The sequence below is a fragment of the Danio rerio genome, chromosome 13, assembly GCF_049306965.1.
Source record: "Danio rerio strain Tuebingen ecotype United States chromosome 13, GRCz12tu, whole genome shotgun sequence".
NCBI classification, from domain to species: Eukaryota; Metazoa; Chordata; class Actinopteri; order Cypriniformes; family Danionidae; genus Danio; species Danio rerio.
Genome location: NC_133188.1, coordinates 48,817,025 through 48,835,000, shown reverse-complemented (window position 1 = coordinate 48,835,000; position 17,976 = coordinate 48,817,025). Strand labels below are relative to the sequence as shown.

At 36.1% G+C, this 17,976-nt stretch overlaps 1 protein-coding gene across 16 annotated transcripts in view; it reads left to right on the top strand.

Moving 5' to 3' along the window:
- runx3 (RUNX family transcription factor 3) overlaps positions 1–17,976 on the top strand; it is a 269,009-nt gene that overhangs the window by 122,705 nt on the left and 128,328 nt on the right. For 2 of the 16 annotated variants that reach the window (XM_073919907.1, XM_073919910.1), the window contains one exon: positions 12,650–12,719. The exons of the other annotated variants lie outside the window; for them this stretch is intronic. The gene's annotated coding sequence lies outside the window, so the exon portion shown is untranslated. The remainder of the gene's footprint in view (positions 1–12,649; positions 12,720–17,976) is intronic. 16 annotated transcript variants of the gene reach the window in all.

Here is a 17,976-nt window from a genome sequence, read left to right as displayed (position 1 = left end):
CCGGATTAACGTAAGAGCTAGGTGGGGCTGAAGCCCCAGGGCTCACGGAAGAAGGGGTCACTTGATTGGCTGAAGACTTAATTTGCGCTGTGACACGGAAAACGCCTCTTTGCGTTATGCTTTCTCTCATCGATAATGTGAAGTATTCCTTACGGTTCGCTGCTGTTCAAAAACAGTGATGCCCGTGCTAAACTGGGGCTCAGAATGGCTGTAGCCCAATCAGAATTTTGAATAGCCCTGTTTTAGTCACCCATAAGGGTCATCAATTGTCCCAATTTTCCCAGGACGGTCCCTTATTTCGGCACTACCGTGAGAACCGTCCAGTCAAAGGTAGGCTAACCAAGCTCATCGTAGAACAAAAATTAAAATTCAAACAGTCTTCATCATTGAGACACATGTACATGTAGTAACAGAAGCTGGGAAAGGCGGAATTGTTACCGGTCCCGATCACAGAACTCGTAGGCAGATTAAAAGTGTCTCAATTATCAGGGAAACAAAATCACATTGAGTCTTCAGTGACTTTCCCCAGGCGCAGCTTAGTAGCATCTGTTTATGAACAGTCATTTTATAGCAAACATATCCTCACCAATCATGTTTCATTTAATCAAACATACAGCTTTGTTCTCTTTGTTTTTCTCTTTTGACAACAGTGAAGTCTTTAAATACTTATACACTCTGTACTCTCTCATCATAACACACATAAATATTATACCTACTGTATATTTATCAGTAGGACACAGAATACAATTTAAATTCTTTGTCAACCACAAGGGCGGACTGGCCATCTGGCAATTCTGGCAAATGAATTTATTTATTTTTTAAATTTATTTTTTATTAATTATATTAAATATTATATCATATGTATTGTTTTTTACATGTAAGCAACTTTTATCTCTTGCAAGATGTGAATATTATGATGATGATGCTGATGATGATAATAATAGGAATATTTATCAATGTTAAGAATTGGCCCAATCGGCAACGACCGGCTGGTTTCGAGATGGGCCAACCCAATCAGAGGTTACGCAGACGTAATCAAGATCTGCCAAGGACGTCCGACACACAGTAAGTGCAACAAATTGTCAGAGATGGACCATAAAAGGGGAAAGGCAGTCAAGTCAGACAATGCCAAATACATCAAATTAACTGAACTAGTCCCGAAAGGGGGCAGTGCAGTGGCGCAGTAGGTAGCGCTGTCGCCTCACAGCAATAAGGTCGCTGGTTCTCTCAACTGGGTCAGTTGGTGTTTCTGTGTGGAGTTTGCATGTTCGCGTGGGTTACCTTCTGGTTTCCTTCACAAGTCCAAACACATGCTATAGGTGAATTGGGTAGTCCAATTGGGAATTGGCTATCCCAGTAATGGGTTGCAGCTTTGAGGGCATCCGCTGTGTAAAACATTTGCTGGATAAGTTGGTGGTTCTAAGATTAATAAAGGGACTTAGCCGAAAGAAAAATGAATGACATGATTGCATACAGTATATAAATGGATTGTTTTTGTTCCAGTCACATACATCAAATTTGTAAATATTTCTTAAATATGGTACTGCTAATATCATTTTACCATCTGTACACCAATATGAATGTGTGGGGCTGTGTCGGTGTGGTAATTTGTGCTGGTGTGGCTACAATGCCAGGGCTGATTTTTAGTCCCAGTCTGCCCCTGGTCAACCATCTATTTCATTTTTCTTTTCTGTAAACACCTCTATGTATAACCATTTCCCATGAAACTACTAAACTCACTGAACAATCATGCGTCTGTTATTTGCATCATTTCAATTTTAACAATTATACTTGACACCAGTTCCCAATAGCCCCTTTCACACATACAGACCTTTCCGGAAAATTACCGGCAAATTTCCGGCAAGGTGTGTATATGTGAACAGGCCCTTTTTGAAAATACCGGTAAATTCGTTCTGGCTATTGTCCGGAAAGAGAAGTTGTAACTTTACCGGTAATCTGCCAAAATGCAGCGCTGTGTGAACGCAGAACGATGATTGCCGGGAAGAGAGACGTCTGCTTTAGCCAATCAGAACAGTCAGACGCATTCACGTCCGCGCGGTTTATGAGAATAAAAGCCTTTGAATATTTTTCCAAACACGTTTAGCTGCTAGATGTTAGTCAGATAACGTTCATATGTTTATCTTAATGCCAACCGTGTAAATAATTATCGATAAGATGCTTATGATAAGCCGTTGTTTGTTTACCTTCAAGCTTTGCGTGTGCCCATGAAACAGCCCATGAGCGCCAGCACACACACATATCATGTACATCTCGACATGTGAAAGTGTTTCTCTATGTGTTTTCATCAAAGTTGTTCACAATACTGATCAATCCACAGAGTTTGTGATGTAGTCAAATGTTTACAAATACAAGCTCAGCTGTTTAGAGCTCATTTCTGGTTATTGATGTCAGAATTTACCGGTATTTTGGAATGGATGTGTGAATGCTGATTCAAATGCTTGAATTTACCGGTAAAGTCGTTATATTTTTCATATATTTACCGGTATCATTGTCTCTACTCTCATAAACTTTATAAATTAACAAATATATAACCAATATATAAACAATAAGACATTTTCTGTTCAATTATCACATACTGAGTAAAATACATGTCATTTATTGGGGAGTCAGACATAACAAACTCACTTTTAGTTAACAACTGTAAATAAGCCATTAACTTTAAAACACATAGGGGGATGTGTACTCACATGTTTCTACATGAATTATAATAAACATATTCACATTTTATGAAACATACCTGAATTATCAGGAGAAACAAAGTCACGTTGAGACTTCAGTGTCTTTTCCCAGGCGCAGCTTAGTAGCATCTGTCTCGGCCGTGCATCGGTTACAGCTGGACTCAAACTGGCACAATCTTCCCGTCACACAAAATATCCAAGACAGTATGTGAACAAATCAAATAGCCTACACAAGCAGTTATCAAAATTCCCATCGTTGCGGAGTATTTACTGTATCTCAAGTAAACACACTCAGTTATGCTTTACAGTAAGTCTAACTGAACCAGAAAGCAAACTTCTTATAAATGTTTACTTTGCCCCTCTTATGAAAAAGAAAGTAATAATATGGAGCAATGAAATATTGGTGCTGACTTTCATCAGACAATATATCTGATGCAAAAAATAAATAAATAATTAATAAAAAAAACAATCAATAAATCAAAGGATGCTATCCTTCTGTTACTCAGAAGACCATAATAAGCTATTTTGGTTATTTGGTTATGCACATATGCATCACTTCGGTTATTATTATACTGTACAAAAGTTATTTACACTTCAATACACAGTATTTTGGATACCCGAGCTGGGTATTGAACAATGGTTCATTTTCATATTTTTCATATGATTCATATATGACACGTGTACAAGTTTTTTTTACTGAATTGTATTCACATATCAAACTGTTGTCGAATGAATCACCGTGTTTCCATGGCACAGAAGTAAAAGCAATACATTTATGATCACTTAGCAGCCCCAGATAGCACAGACAGCTGTCATCTCTTACCTTATGCTGTGTGCTTCAGGGCCATTCTCCTCTGTTTTTGAGGTGATGTGCACAAGTAATCCTTTTATATGTCTGATTTGGTCAGACACAGGAAATTATGTTTGATCAAACAAAAGAATAGTGAAATATGAAAACAATGATCAGTCCCTGTGGCTTGTACAGCACCTCTCATTAGTTGGAATGCAATAACTTTTGCAAAGATTATGGTAGAGACATTTTTCCACCAAACTCAATTACAGCAAGCTAGACCACACAGAACCTAAAAGGTACACTTTCAAATTTGAGTTTATAAAAAAAATACAAATAATAGAGTTTTTAGGTGTTTATTATAAAACAGACAACATATACAGATATTTTAAACGCTTTCAATTGTGTTTTATGAAAATTCAAAGGGTTTTCTTTAAAATGACACTGCATTTTTGCATTTACACCTCTGCATGTGAATTTGGTAGGCTTTTAGATTTGAAACCTTTTTAAAGGTAAATCCCTGTTTAAAGTATTTATTATAAAGCACTAGTTTAGGTACAAAATACATACATACATTTAATACATAAGTATTGCAAATGTTTATTTTTTTTATTTATTTATTTATTTTTTTGCTGATTTTTGCAGCCTGTTTGAACTTTAAGGTTGAGATTATGCCATTACTTAATTTTGTATACTTGCAGGCCTATTTTAATAAAATAGATAAAATATATAATATAAATCAAATGGTGGAAAATTAGATAAAAAATATTGATAACAACAACAGCAATTTATATATATATATATATATATATATATATATATATATATATATATATATATATATATATATATATATATATATATATATATATATATATTATTATTATTATTATTATTATTATTATTTTTTTTTTTTTTTTTTTTTTTTTTTTTTTTACCTCACAAAAGTGTGTGTATGTGTGTATGTGTGTGTGTGTGTGTGTGTATATATATATATATATATATATATATATATATATATATATATATATATATATATATATATATACACAGTTGAAGTCAGAATTATTAGCCCCCCTGAATTATTAGACCGCTTGTTTATTTTTCCCCCAATTTCTGTTTAACGGAGAGCAGATTTTTTCAACACATTTATAAACGTAATGGTTTTAATAACTAATTTCTAATAATGGGTTTATTTTATCTTTAACATGATTACTGTAAATAATATTTGACTAGATATTTTTTAAGACACTTCTATACAGCTTAAACTAGGTTAATTAGGGTAACTAGGCAGGTTATGGTAATTAGGCAAGTTATTATATAATGATGTTTGTTCTGTAGACTATCAAAAAAATATATAGCTTAAAGGGGCTAAAAATTTTGTCCCTAAAATTGTGTTTAAAAAGTTAAAAACTGCTTTTATTCTAGCCGAAATAAAACAAATAATACTTTCTACAGAAGAAAAAACATTATCAGACATACTGTGAAAATTTCCTTGCTCTGTTAAACATCATTAGAAAATATTTCAAAAGAAGAAAAAAATTCCAAGGGAGCTAATAATTCTGACTTCAGCTGTGTGTGTGTGTGTGTGTGTGTGTGTGTGTGTGTGTGTGGGTGCGTGCATGCGTGCGTGCGTGCGTGCGTGTGTGTGTGTATATTTACACGATACCATCTTCCATTAGACATCCTGTGGTGCATTATTGGTCAACATCGTCCAACTCTATTACATCCACAGACTATTATACTTCATAAAAATCCAGAAACTAAGCTTTTTTTTGAATGGGCCTATCTAAAAGGTTAATAGTGCCAAATGATGATCAACAGCAAAATTACAAATTTTACCTCATCCCAACAGATGAAACCACCAGCAATCAAAAATGCATGATTATAGGGTGTCGTGGCTTTGTGATGAAAATGTGTTTATAATGGAAGTCAATTGGGCAAAAACTGCCACTAATAGTAAATTAAGGAGAAAAAGTGAAAATCCGTCAAAAACAATGCATCAACAGCAGTGTTGTTTCACTTGTCCAAGACTTTGATAAAAGGTAAAAAGCACACAATTACTTTTTATACGAAAAATACATCATTTTGTGTGTGTTTTTCCCCAAATCAGTGACATTATTTATGGATGAAAACATCCCTAGGAGGACATAAGGGTTACAAATGTATTGTGTATGCTAATTATAGCACATAAAAATTATAGCACTTGGGAAATATCTGAATAAAAAATTCAAACTGCTATTATAAATATCTTATTTGCACCACTAAATTAAAATTAAACTTGAGAACTAAACAGACAATGAACCGCTGGTCAGAAGCAACAACAGAATAAACCTGACTTTGAAATTTTAAATGGAAAGTTGATGTTGCTGTGTATGTAAAGACAGATACAGATAAACAGAGAGAGAGAGAGATATGTTTCCACACACCCACGCTTAAACACATATCGCAGTGCGGCGGAAACCAGACCTGAGACTATTGTCACGAAAGCTTTCTGTGTGTGACACAGATGATGCAGAATTCAGCCTGCTGTGTTGTGCAGCTCCTCACAGTCAATTCCTTCATTTGTGTGCAGCAGAGCTTTGACTGCAACCGCAAAAGCCTGCAAACACCTGCCACCGTGAGTCAAACAGAGAACAGCGACTATCTGTGCAGTGGATCAAACATTTGCTTCAGATGGTTTTGCATGATTATTGCATTGATGTTCTGAAACAAAATAAAACAAAGGACAAGAGCACAGCTGCAGCATTTAGGAAACATCTGCCGATTAACCGATACTTTTTGTATTATTAAATTTTTATTTTTTTGAATATACAATATTTAATAGTGCACTTAAATGTTATAATATAAAATAATGTAATAGTATTGTATTTGTACTACTACTACTACAAAAAATTAATAATATCAATAATAATTATTATTAATAATAATAATAATAATAATATCATTATTGTTTTATTTTTTTCATTTTAGTAATATTAATACTATAATAATTATTATTAATATCTTGATTAATAATATTCAGGTTTTAGTTTATTTAAAAGTTTTTATTTTAAATAATTTTTATTATTATCATTACTACTACTACTACTATTATTATTCATATTATTATTAATAATAATATCATAATTATAAATATTAATGTTTTAGTTTATTTTAAATAAGTTTTTATTTTATATTTTTAATTATTTATTATTAGGCAAACAAATTAAATTTATAAATGCTCAACTTCATTTGTTTGATAAATTCAGCCCATGTAAATAGTTAGCAACAGGGCTGTGAAATGAATCAAAATCGGATCACCGGATTAAAATGTTGCGATTACCTAATCACAAGAGGATGAAATATCTATTATTTAATTTCCCCAACTCAGAGCAAATGCTTGACTCATCTGTGATTGACAGTCTTACTAGCCAATTGGGTGAGCACACTTTCTTTCTGCCCAATCAGAATTGCGCAGCCGAACTATGCGGAACAAAAGACAAACAGGAAAGCGTGGACGAGTGGGATGATGGGTCTGCCACTTCAGAAGCATTAACAAACAAATTAACATCAAAGGACATCGGTAATATGGAAATATTTTAGTTTAAAAGTCACAAAAAATTTAAAAGTTTAATGTTTTGATAACTTCATGTGTACTTCGCTTGCATTCACGGATTGCGATGCAGGTATGTGCATCTTCTGGATTGACTGACTGAAATTTAATGTACTATACAAATATAATTTGTCATTTCATTTCATAGCATAGTTATATATACAGTTGAGGTCAGAATTATTTTCCCCCCTTTGGATTATTTATTTATTTATTTATTTATTTTACCCAAATGATGTTTAACAGTGCAAGGAAATGTTCACAGTATGTCTGATAACATTTTTTTTCTTCTGGAAAAAGTCTTATTTGTTTTATTTCTTCCAGAATAAAAGCAGTTTTACATTTTTTAAAACCATTTTAAGGTCAAAATTATTAGCCCCTTTAAGCTTTATTTTTCCCAACAGTCTACAGAACAAACCACCATTATACAATAACTTGACTAATTACCCTAACCTGCCTAGTTACCCTAGTTAAGCCTTTAAATGTCACTAAGCTGTATAGAAGTGTCTTGAAAAATATCTAGTCAAATAATATTTACTGTCATCATGGCAAAGATAAAATAAATCAGTTATTAGAGATGAGTTATCAAAACTATTATGTTTAGAAATGTGTTGAGAAAATTTTCTCTCCGTTAAACAGAAATTGGGGAGAAAAATAAACAGGGTCTAAAAATTCAGGAGGGCTAATAATTGTGACTTTAACTGTAGATGTATTAGCAGTTAAATGATTTAAATGCTGCTTATTGGATATTACGTCATTTAATGCGACTATACGCATGACTTTACGGAGAGCTTACGACCTACTAACTACACTTTGCTATAACAACATGATAACAAATTTAGTTACAAACTAGCTAGTAGTTACAAAGCCCCTAGTGTGGACTTTACGAACAGCTAGTGCAACCCTACACAGTAGATAACTAATGCCATAATGCACTACCTCGCTAAAGACATGGTGCCTTTTAATGCAGTGACCAAAGAGGGATTTAAAATAACTCATCTCAATGCAGGATAGGAGATACACACTTCAATCTCACATCTATGTTAGCCATTTTGGAGAACCACAGCTGGACGTTTCAAGTCAAGATATTTTGCGTAGCATCTATGATAATTATTTTTGTCTTAGACAATATGAGCTACAGAAAGGCTATTTTCTGCCATATTAGTTTGCTGGGTGTTCTGTATTTTTATTATGATTATTGTTTGTTTGTATATTAAGCTACACTATATCTCCCTAATTTGAGTTTAAACTTGTTTACAGAAAGGTGAGGTCATTTTATTTGTTTACTGTTTGCTCTAGAGAAAAATAAATGCTTCATTTCTGAATATTTAAAAACTAATTTGAATAAATGTTTAAATTAATATCTTTTCAGTTCCTTTTTTTTTTTGACTACAAAATTAAATCGCAAATTAAATCGAAATCGCAATATGTAAAAAAAAAAATGCAATTAGAAGTTTCCACTAAATTGCTCTGCCCTAGTTTGCAGCCACTTACCTTCAAAGAAAAAACAGTAAATCCAAAAATAATTTTTTTTTCACTGCATAAGATAACGCACACATATAATCACACAAAACCGCATAAAGTGCATGCATTAAAAAAAGCATCGGATGTCAAATGAGGACAAACTGAAGGCAAACAGATTGAAATAAATCTCTTTTTCTCATAAAACACACTCTATAACAAAATGAGTGATGGGCCCAACTGAAAGCAGGTCATACCAACCGCACATCTAACCATGGAACACACACACACACACATACACACACTTTCACAAACACGACGCACAAACACTCACACTTCACACACACAGCCACTTTACCGTGGAACACTCATTTCTCAACCTGTGGTCAGATCCATACCCATAATGCACTCTGGTGTGCTGTGGGTGACTCATGGCATTCTGATAATCACCCGAAAAACTGAAGTTCCACAGAAGTTGAGTGTGTGAGAGTCTGTTTCTGGGGGTGTACTGAAAAAGATGCGTGAAGAGGCGGGTGGTGGAGATACAAATAAACGAACAAGCGAATGAATGATAAAAAAAACGTCCACACTGATCGTGTTTTCTGATTTTTGTTGCAGTTTAGATCTATATGTTTTACTTCTTTGTTATGCCACTAATTATAAGTAATAACATCAAAAGCAAATGGATGATTAAGCAAAGAAAGAAAAAAAAACTGATCATGATTTCTTTTTTTGCAGTGCATTCAGAAAGTATTCATAGCGCTTCATTTTTTCCACATTTTTATGTTACAGCCTTATTCCAGAATGAATAAAATTCATTTATTTCCTCAACATTCTACACACAATACCCCATAATGACAATAGCCCCTTTCACACATACAGACCTTTCCGGAAAATTGCCGGCAATTTTTCCTGAACGGTTGTATGTGTGAACAGGTCCTTTTTGAAAATACCGGTAAATTCGTTCTGGCTATTTTCCGGAAAGAGAAGTTGTAACATTACCGGCAATTTGCCGGAATGCTGCGCTGTGTGAATGCAGAAGGAAGATTCCCGTAATAAGCGCGTGCACGTCTAGAACGTGCTGACGTGAGACGTCTGCTTTAGCCAATCACAACAGTCAGACGCATTTACGTCCGCGCGGTTTGTGAGGATAAAAGCCTTTGAATATTTTTCCAGACACATTTAGCTGCTAGGAGTTAGTCAGATTACGTTTGTATGGTCTTCTTAATGCCAACTGTGTAAATAATCATCGATGAGATGCTTATGATAAGCCGTTGTTTGTTTACCTACAAGCTTTGCGTGCGCATATGAGAGCCTGCACACGCACATATTATGAACATCTCGACATGCGAAAGTGATCCTGTGAAAGTTGTTCACAATATTGATCATCCACAGAGTATGTAATTTAGTCAAATGTTTACAAATACAAGCGCAGCCGTTTAAAGCTCACTTGTGGTGAATGATGTCAGAATTTACCGGTATTTTGGAATGGATGTGTGAATGCTCTTTTCCGGAAAATATCCGTAACGTCCTCGCCTGTGTGAACAGCGCTTTTTTGAATATACCGGTAAAGTCGTTCCGGAAATTTTCCGGATATTTACCGGTATCACTGTGTGAAAGGGGCTAATGTAAAAAAATATTTTTTGAAATTGTTGCAAGTTTATTAAAAATAAAAAACCTGAAAAATCACATGTGCATAAGTGTTCACATGCTTTGCCGTAAAGCTCTAAATTGAGCTCAGGTACATTCTGTTTCCACTGATCATTCTTAAAATGTTTCAGCAGCTTAATTGGAGTTCACCTGTGGTAAACAGTTGATTGGACATGATTTGAAAAGGCATACACCTGTCTATATAAGGTCCCAGGGTTGACAGTGCATGTCAAAGCACAAACCAAGCATGAAGACAAAGGAATTGTCTGTACACCTCTGAGACACAAGTCTCGAGGCACAAGGCTGGGGAAGATTACAGAAAAATTTCTGCTGCTCTGAAAGTTTCAATGAGCACAGTGGCCTCCATCATCCGTTAGTGGAAGATGTTTGGAATCACCAGGACTCTTCCTAGAGCTGGCCGGCCATCTAATTTGAGTAATCAGGGGAGAAGGGCCTTAGTCATGGAGGTGATCAATAATCTGATGGCCACTCTGTCTGAGCTCCAGTGTTTTTCTGTGGATAGAGGAGAACCTTACAGAAGGACAACCATCTGTGCAGCAATCCACCAATCAGGCCTGTATGGTAGAGTGGCCAGACGGAAGACGCACTCCGATCTGGAATTTGACAAAAGGCATCTGAAGGACTCTCAGACCATAAGAAACTAAATTCTCTGGTCTGATGAGACTAAAATTTAACTCTTTGGAGTGAATGCTAGGCGTTACATTTGGAGAAAACCAGGCACAGCTCATCACCAGGCTAATATCATCTCTACAGTGAAGCATGGTGGTGGCAGCATCATGCTGTGGATAGAGGGAAAGATGAATGCAGCAATGTACAGAGACATCCTGAATGAAAACCTGCTTCAGAGTGCTCTTGACCTCAGACTGGAGCAACGGTACTTCCAGCAGGACAATGACCCAAAGCACACCGCCAAAATATCAATGGAGTGGCTTCACAACTACTCGGTGAATGTCCTTGAGTGGCCCAGCCAGAGCCCAGACCTAAATCCTATCAAACATCCCTGGAGAGATCTGAAAATGACTTTACATTGTTGCTTCCCATCCAACCTGATAGAACTTGAGAGTCACTAACTGTAAGGAATAAAAGCACAAAAAACATCCCCACTGATCATGTTTCGGATTTAGTTTCAGCGAGTTTATCTCTATGGGCTCTATTTTGACGTCCATACTGCTAATAATAATAACATTATACAAAAGCAAATTGTTATGAATGAACTGAAAAAGCCTCCCGAGATGAAGAAGACATAAAAGCAGTGATTTTTCATATTTAAGCAGGCTAGATAATATGTTTTGTATTATTTTAATCCTTTACATTTATATCCTTAATATTTACATTTTTTCATATGTAAAGATATTTGCCTATTGCTCTCTTGTGTGTATTAAGCAGTGCGTAAGCGAGGCGCAACTCTGCGCCGGAGTTTAGACCGGGTTAGTTTTGGTCTAATGAAAAATCTATTATAGTTTCTCAAAATAGCGACGCGCCAGCGGTCCGCCTCAGAACACCTTCCTTTTAAGACCAGAACGCCTATGGGCGCACATATGAGCGCTAATGCATTTGCTATTTAAACAGCGTAGCGCAAAGGCTCAAAACGACTCTTGCGCCAAGCTGAAACTACCAAAAGACTATTGCGTGGCGCCTTGCGCCACATTGCGCCGGGTGTATGATAGGGCCCTATGTGTTTTAAATCTTTATGTTATGGCACTAATTATGAGTTATAAAACTGTGAATTTTACAGATGCAGACAAGATCAACTGGTATGCGTGAGACTTTATTTTTTATTTTACATAATGAGGAAAAATAGGAATGGATAGAGAGATAGACGTATAGATGTACAGATTTGTGAATTGATAAATATTAAATAGAGAAATATATTTTTAATTATTTTTAATTCCAACTTTAACTCCAAATGTATTTTTATAGTAATAATAAGAAGAAGAAGAATATTAATAATAGCAACATTTATTTAGTGTTGTTACTAAATAATAATATTAAATAATAATAATAATTTTAATAATAATAATAATGATGATAATAATAATTTTTATTAGTATTACTCATTATTATTATTATTATTATTATTATTATTATTATTATTATTATTATTAACAATAATAATAATAATAATAATAATAATAAATGCAAATTGACAAATATTACATAAACAAGAAATAAGTTTAATAAAATTTGTTCCTTTAATATAAATAATATAAATATATTTGTTATTATTATTTAGAATAATTATACTATAATTGTATATAATTTTGCATATAATAATAATATTATTTATTTTAGTAGTGATTTTTTTTATTATTATACTGATTTTTGCTTTAGTATAAATTCCATGTTTACATCTAAACGCTGACTGCTGCATGAGCTGTTATCTGACGGTTAACATTTATCTAATTTCTCTTTGTGATGATATATTTTTATTATCAGGACTGCAAACGTAATCGCATCCATCAGTCTGAGAGAAGAGCACGCATGCATGCAGCACTAACTCTCAAAGGTGAACTCTCATTGCATTGCATATCATGCTATTTGCATTCATATTTGAAAATCATTTATTAAAAAACTGTGCAATTGTTTTTTAAATACTTCACTTTTGCATGCTATTTTCCACAAATGCTCAACATATACATGTGCACCCCTCACAAATCTATCATTTAAATAAATATTTTCTATAGGAAGCTTTACACTATTATATTTGTGCATGTACATTAGTCAGTACTGAAGCCAAATCTGGAGCTCATCTAACAAAATAACTTACGATAACAAAATTAGTACACCCAAAATATTAAATAATATTAAGTAAAATGCATAAAATTTAGCTGAAATTTTTGTCATTTATTTGTTTATTTTGCATGAATTTAAATGTTTTATCTTTCTATTTCTAGAGATGTTCTGTGACTAAAATATTATTTTAATAAATATACCTGTTTAATAAATCTGTTTTGTTCAAATGCACTAAAATATATGCCCTATATTTACTGAGAAATGGATAAAAATATTCATTTTCAAAGTGGGGTGTACTCATTTAAGCTGAGCAGTGTATATCATTGCATTGCATCATCACAAACATTTACAAGCATGCTTATTTTTAATGCTAATGTACTGTATTATATTCAAGCACACTTTAAAACGCATGCTATTTTTTCACACTCCCTCCGCTATATGATGTTGCATTGCATTCCCACTGAAAAAAAGTGTGCAAATATGTTTTAAAGCCACTGTATTATATTCACACACACACACACATATACACATAACTTACTGTACATATCAGTGTGCGTTCAGTGAGAACAACATCTCTACATCCTGTCCCAAGCTCTAAGCTCTCCTTTTTGTCTGGCACATTGAAACCTCTGTCTGCACCACAGGAAATCAACAGGTCTAATATACACACACACACAAACAAGCACATGCATTTAGAGCTGTGCGTCTTTGGTGTCGTAGCACGCGAATGCATGACAGCACGCACATCGCATGCAAACAAAACGCATCTATGAACATATGTACACATGCACTGTCAACCGCACACACAAAAACGAGGGAAATAGATGCATTGTTAGAAGCAAGAAAGTTTGGTACGTCCAATATCTGCATTTTTAGAAACCTCAAACAGGCCTGGCATGAGAAGTGTTCGTTTCATCAAAGGCAAACGCAAGCGAAACTGAGAAGATCTGAGAGTGGGAGACAGAACATGAGAAATGCGAATGAGGGAAAGGCTGGCACGGCTGTATGTGACACACATCTGCGTGTTTTGAAGTGCTCTGAATGGTAAGGAGCAGAGGTTGGTGGTTGGGTTTTGGTCGACCATGCTCTGGCCCAGATCTGGTGTGATCTGGTCTGGTCTGGTTTGAGGAATGTGAGATGGTGAATCTTGAGGTGGAGGCCGTGGCTTTCAGGGCTCCCACGCAGTGGAGTCAGCCTGTGGAGCACCGTAAACCCCACATTGGTGCTGTTTTTACCGCGTCATCACTTAATAATGTGGAGGAAGACGTTTTAGCGATGCTCCATGACTTTACACGTGTATCGAACTTGGGTCAAACTCACAGTTGGTTTGTTTTCCGGTGAATGATAAAGATCTCATGACTAATTTTCAAGCACAGTTTGTTTCTTTTGATGACGTGTTTCCTTTTGAAACTGAAAGTTTGGTTGGCATATAAAAGGGTTTGTCCCTTTTGTAAAACAAAAAATATAATGAAATCCCACCAGTTTTGTTTACATAGCAACCTTGAACCATAAGAGAAGATAGTAGTAAAACATTTCTATTATAGAGAGCATTTGATTTGACATTATGTTGGCCAAATATGAGCACTTTGATGTCTGCATAAAATACATTTGGGGCGACACGGTGGCTCAGTGGTTAGCACTGTCGCCTCACGGCAAGAATGTCACTGGTTTGAGTCCAGGCTGGGCCATTTGACATTTCTGTGTGGAGTTTGCATGTTCTCCCAGTGTTGGCGTGGGTTTCCTCCGGGTGCTCCGCTTTCCCCCACAATCCAAAGACATGCACTGTAGGTGAGTTGAATAAGCTGGATTGGCCGTAGTGTATGAGTGTGAATGCAAGAGTGTATGGGTGTTTCTCAGTACTGGGTTGCAGCTGGAAGGGCATCCGCTGTGTAAAACATATGCTGGATAAGGTTCATTCCACTGTAGGGGAATAAAGGGACTAGGGAAATGAATGAATGAAATGCAGCTTAGTTCCTTATTTATCAGAGGTCGCCACAGAGCAATGAACCAATCACCATTCCAGCATATGTTTTACGCAGTGGGTGTCCTTCCAGCTGCAACACATCCAATTCACCTCTAGTGCATGTCTTTGTGTGGGGAAAAAACAGCACTCAGAGAAGTTCATTGCACCTGCTGAAGCCAAGTTCCTTGATTATTACACCAGAATGAGAGTATAGTTCAAAGTCCAATCAAATTTTCATTTTGCGTCAGTCTTATATCTTACCTGATGTAACTACAGAAAAGCTTTAAATAGCAAAATCATCAAAATTCTTCGGTCATTCTTAAATGAGATGATAATAGTCCTGGAGTCTCATCCCACATAGCAAAATTTCTCTGGCCCAGCTCTGGCCCACACAATCAGGTTTTGCTTGGCCCACATGCCGCAGTGAATTACGGTACATGACTGAACCAAATCTGGCTTCCAGACAAGGGCCAAACACAGACCATATCTGGGCCGAGTCTCAGCCAAGTTAATAACTCATAACTGGGCCTGAACTGGGCCAGATAGGTTGGTGTGTCACGATTGCAATGAAATTGATAAACCCATGGAGTGATGCGCTTTCGGCACACTATGGGCACGCTTTTTCTCAAAGTGACCTGATTGGTAGAAATTTTTTTCTTTACTCAAAAATGATTTTAGTGTATTTTAAATGTGGGTCAAGACTGGCCAAACTCACATGGCCCACTTATCAAATTTTTCAATCTGGGCCAAATACTACATTTTTCATCTGGCCCAAATCTTGTGTGCCGCCTTAAAAACGGTGCCACCTCTGCCAAACCCGGGCCATGTTTGGCCCACATGCTGTATGCCAGTGCCGGATGAATGCCTGCTGTGCCAGCTTTTTGCCAAATCTGGGCCAGAATTCTTTGCTACTAGGGATGTATCAACGCTGCATACGCACAAAAATTTTGCGCAACTTTTTCCACATGTCTAGCAGGTTTATAAGGTCCCCATACCACGCAGTTGACCAGCCAAACATTAAAGCACAATTTGCAGTGATCACCGGTTTTCCTGATTAATCGGAGCGATCGACTGCACACACATTGCTATAAAGGCGCCATCTGAAGACGAATTTGCATACATGAATCGAAAACATTTCCATTCAATAAATGTGCAAATAAAATATGATGCTCAAATGCGCTTAACATAATAAACACTTATTAATGAGTCCTACTTGTCTTCCTTGTGATAAAGAGTAGGAAAAATCTGATATGTAGTGGGGGAAAGAAGAAGAATGAGTTCATCAGATGCTGAATCCGAACTGGGTTCATGATCAGTCGTGTTAAAACATGTTGCCTTGCGCTTTACAAGCTACGCCACTCACACTGCTAATTGCCACTCTCTTTAGTTCTGTTGTCTCTGTCAATCAAAGGGTGATGGGCTGGAATCATTCAACTAGCTCATTCCAAAGAGGTGTGCTATTTGCACTTAGCCTAAATAGACACTACAAAATTTTACACTTTTACATCGGACCATTGCTTTTTTTAATTCACTCACAGTGTGATGTTTAGACCCCACTGCATTAACCGCATCAGCTAAACCTTCCAACTCTATTTTTTTTTCTTTTGTTATTAATTCCGGAGGACAAACTTGCAATTAACGCAGTTTTTCTCCCAGGGCTCCCACCTAGTCAATGAGCATGTAAACGAAGTACAAGATCAGGTAGTTCTCGAGAGCTTCCCCTGGTAAAGGAGGATAGGGGGAGATGGGGTGGATGGGGGGGGTTCTTTGTAAAGTGAAAATAAGGGAGTAGTTTTAGCCAGGTTACTTCTAGTGAGTTTGGATTAATCTGATTGGCTAACTACTGATTATAGATGAGAGACCAGCTGCTATCAATCATATCACGTGCTCCTCTCGGAAATAGTTTGTGAAACTTCACTTAATGAGAGGGGTCTGGATGCAGACCGGGTGCAGCTCCAAGCTGAGCTGCATGCAATGATTTTAATGTGCACACATAACCCGACTCCTCACAGTAACGTCACTAACTCCATTGAGTGTATTGTGTCTGTGTTGGGACCCTGATGCGATGAAAAAGAGTGCAGTAGGCCATAACCATAATAACATACTAAAAAACTGCTTCAAGCGGTGTGGATGTGTGTGAGAAAAAGATAGAGAGCCTGTCTTAAACACAGTGAACAAAACTAATCAGAAACATAATTACAGACGTAACCATGGCAAAACTTATGCATTTTAAAACTTAAACATATTAGTGTAAAAGGGGCCTAAAACACTCTGGCGTAATTGTGCAGCCTACTAAGATACCTTCTTAATTATGTAGCAAGTGTTGCAAATATTGAATCACAGCAGTGAATGTAATCATCTTATTTTTAGATGAACCCAAAAAAGAAAATTGCTCGCATTTGCAGGACAAATCGAGTGCCTTTGAGTGTGCTCTAAACATATACATGTTTACGTAGGTGGCACATTTGAACACTAAAGCTACGTCACCTTTTCTGTCTTAAAAAACATGTCAAGTTTTCAATGATGCTGAAGCATTACACAGTCTCTCCTTTGTAAAGAAAGCAAAAATGAAAAAAAATATAATGAGGAATTTACACACTGGCCACTTTATTAGGTACACCTGTCCAATTGCTTGTTAACGTAAATTTCTAGTCAGCCAATCACATGGCAGCATCTCAATGCATTTAGGCATGGTCAAGATCTGCTGCAGTTCAAACCGAGCATCAGAATACTCAGGGAAGAAAGGTGATTTAAGTGACTTTCAACGTGGCATGGTTGTTGGTGCCAGACGGGCTGGTCTGAGTATTTCAGAAACTGCTGATCTACTGGGATTTTCACGCATAACCATCTCTAGGGTTTACACAGAATGGTCTGAAGAAGAGAAAATACCCAGTGAGCGGCAGTTCTGTGTATGCATCAACATGTATGCAGTCAATATTTCTGAAGACCTGTAACTGTTCTTTCTCATGAGAAAAATGATTTAGTTAAAGCCACGTAAACCTGCCAGACATGATCTTTAAGGAACTTAACGAAGGGGTAGTGGCTGTTAGGACGCTGTGTGAAATAT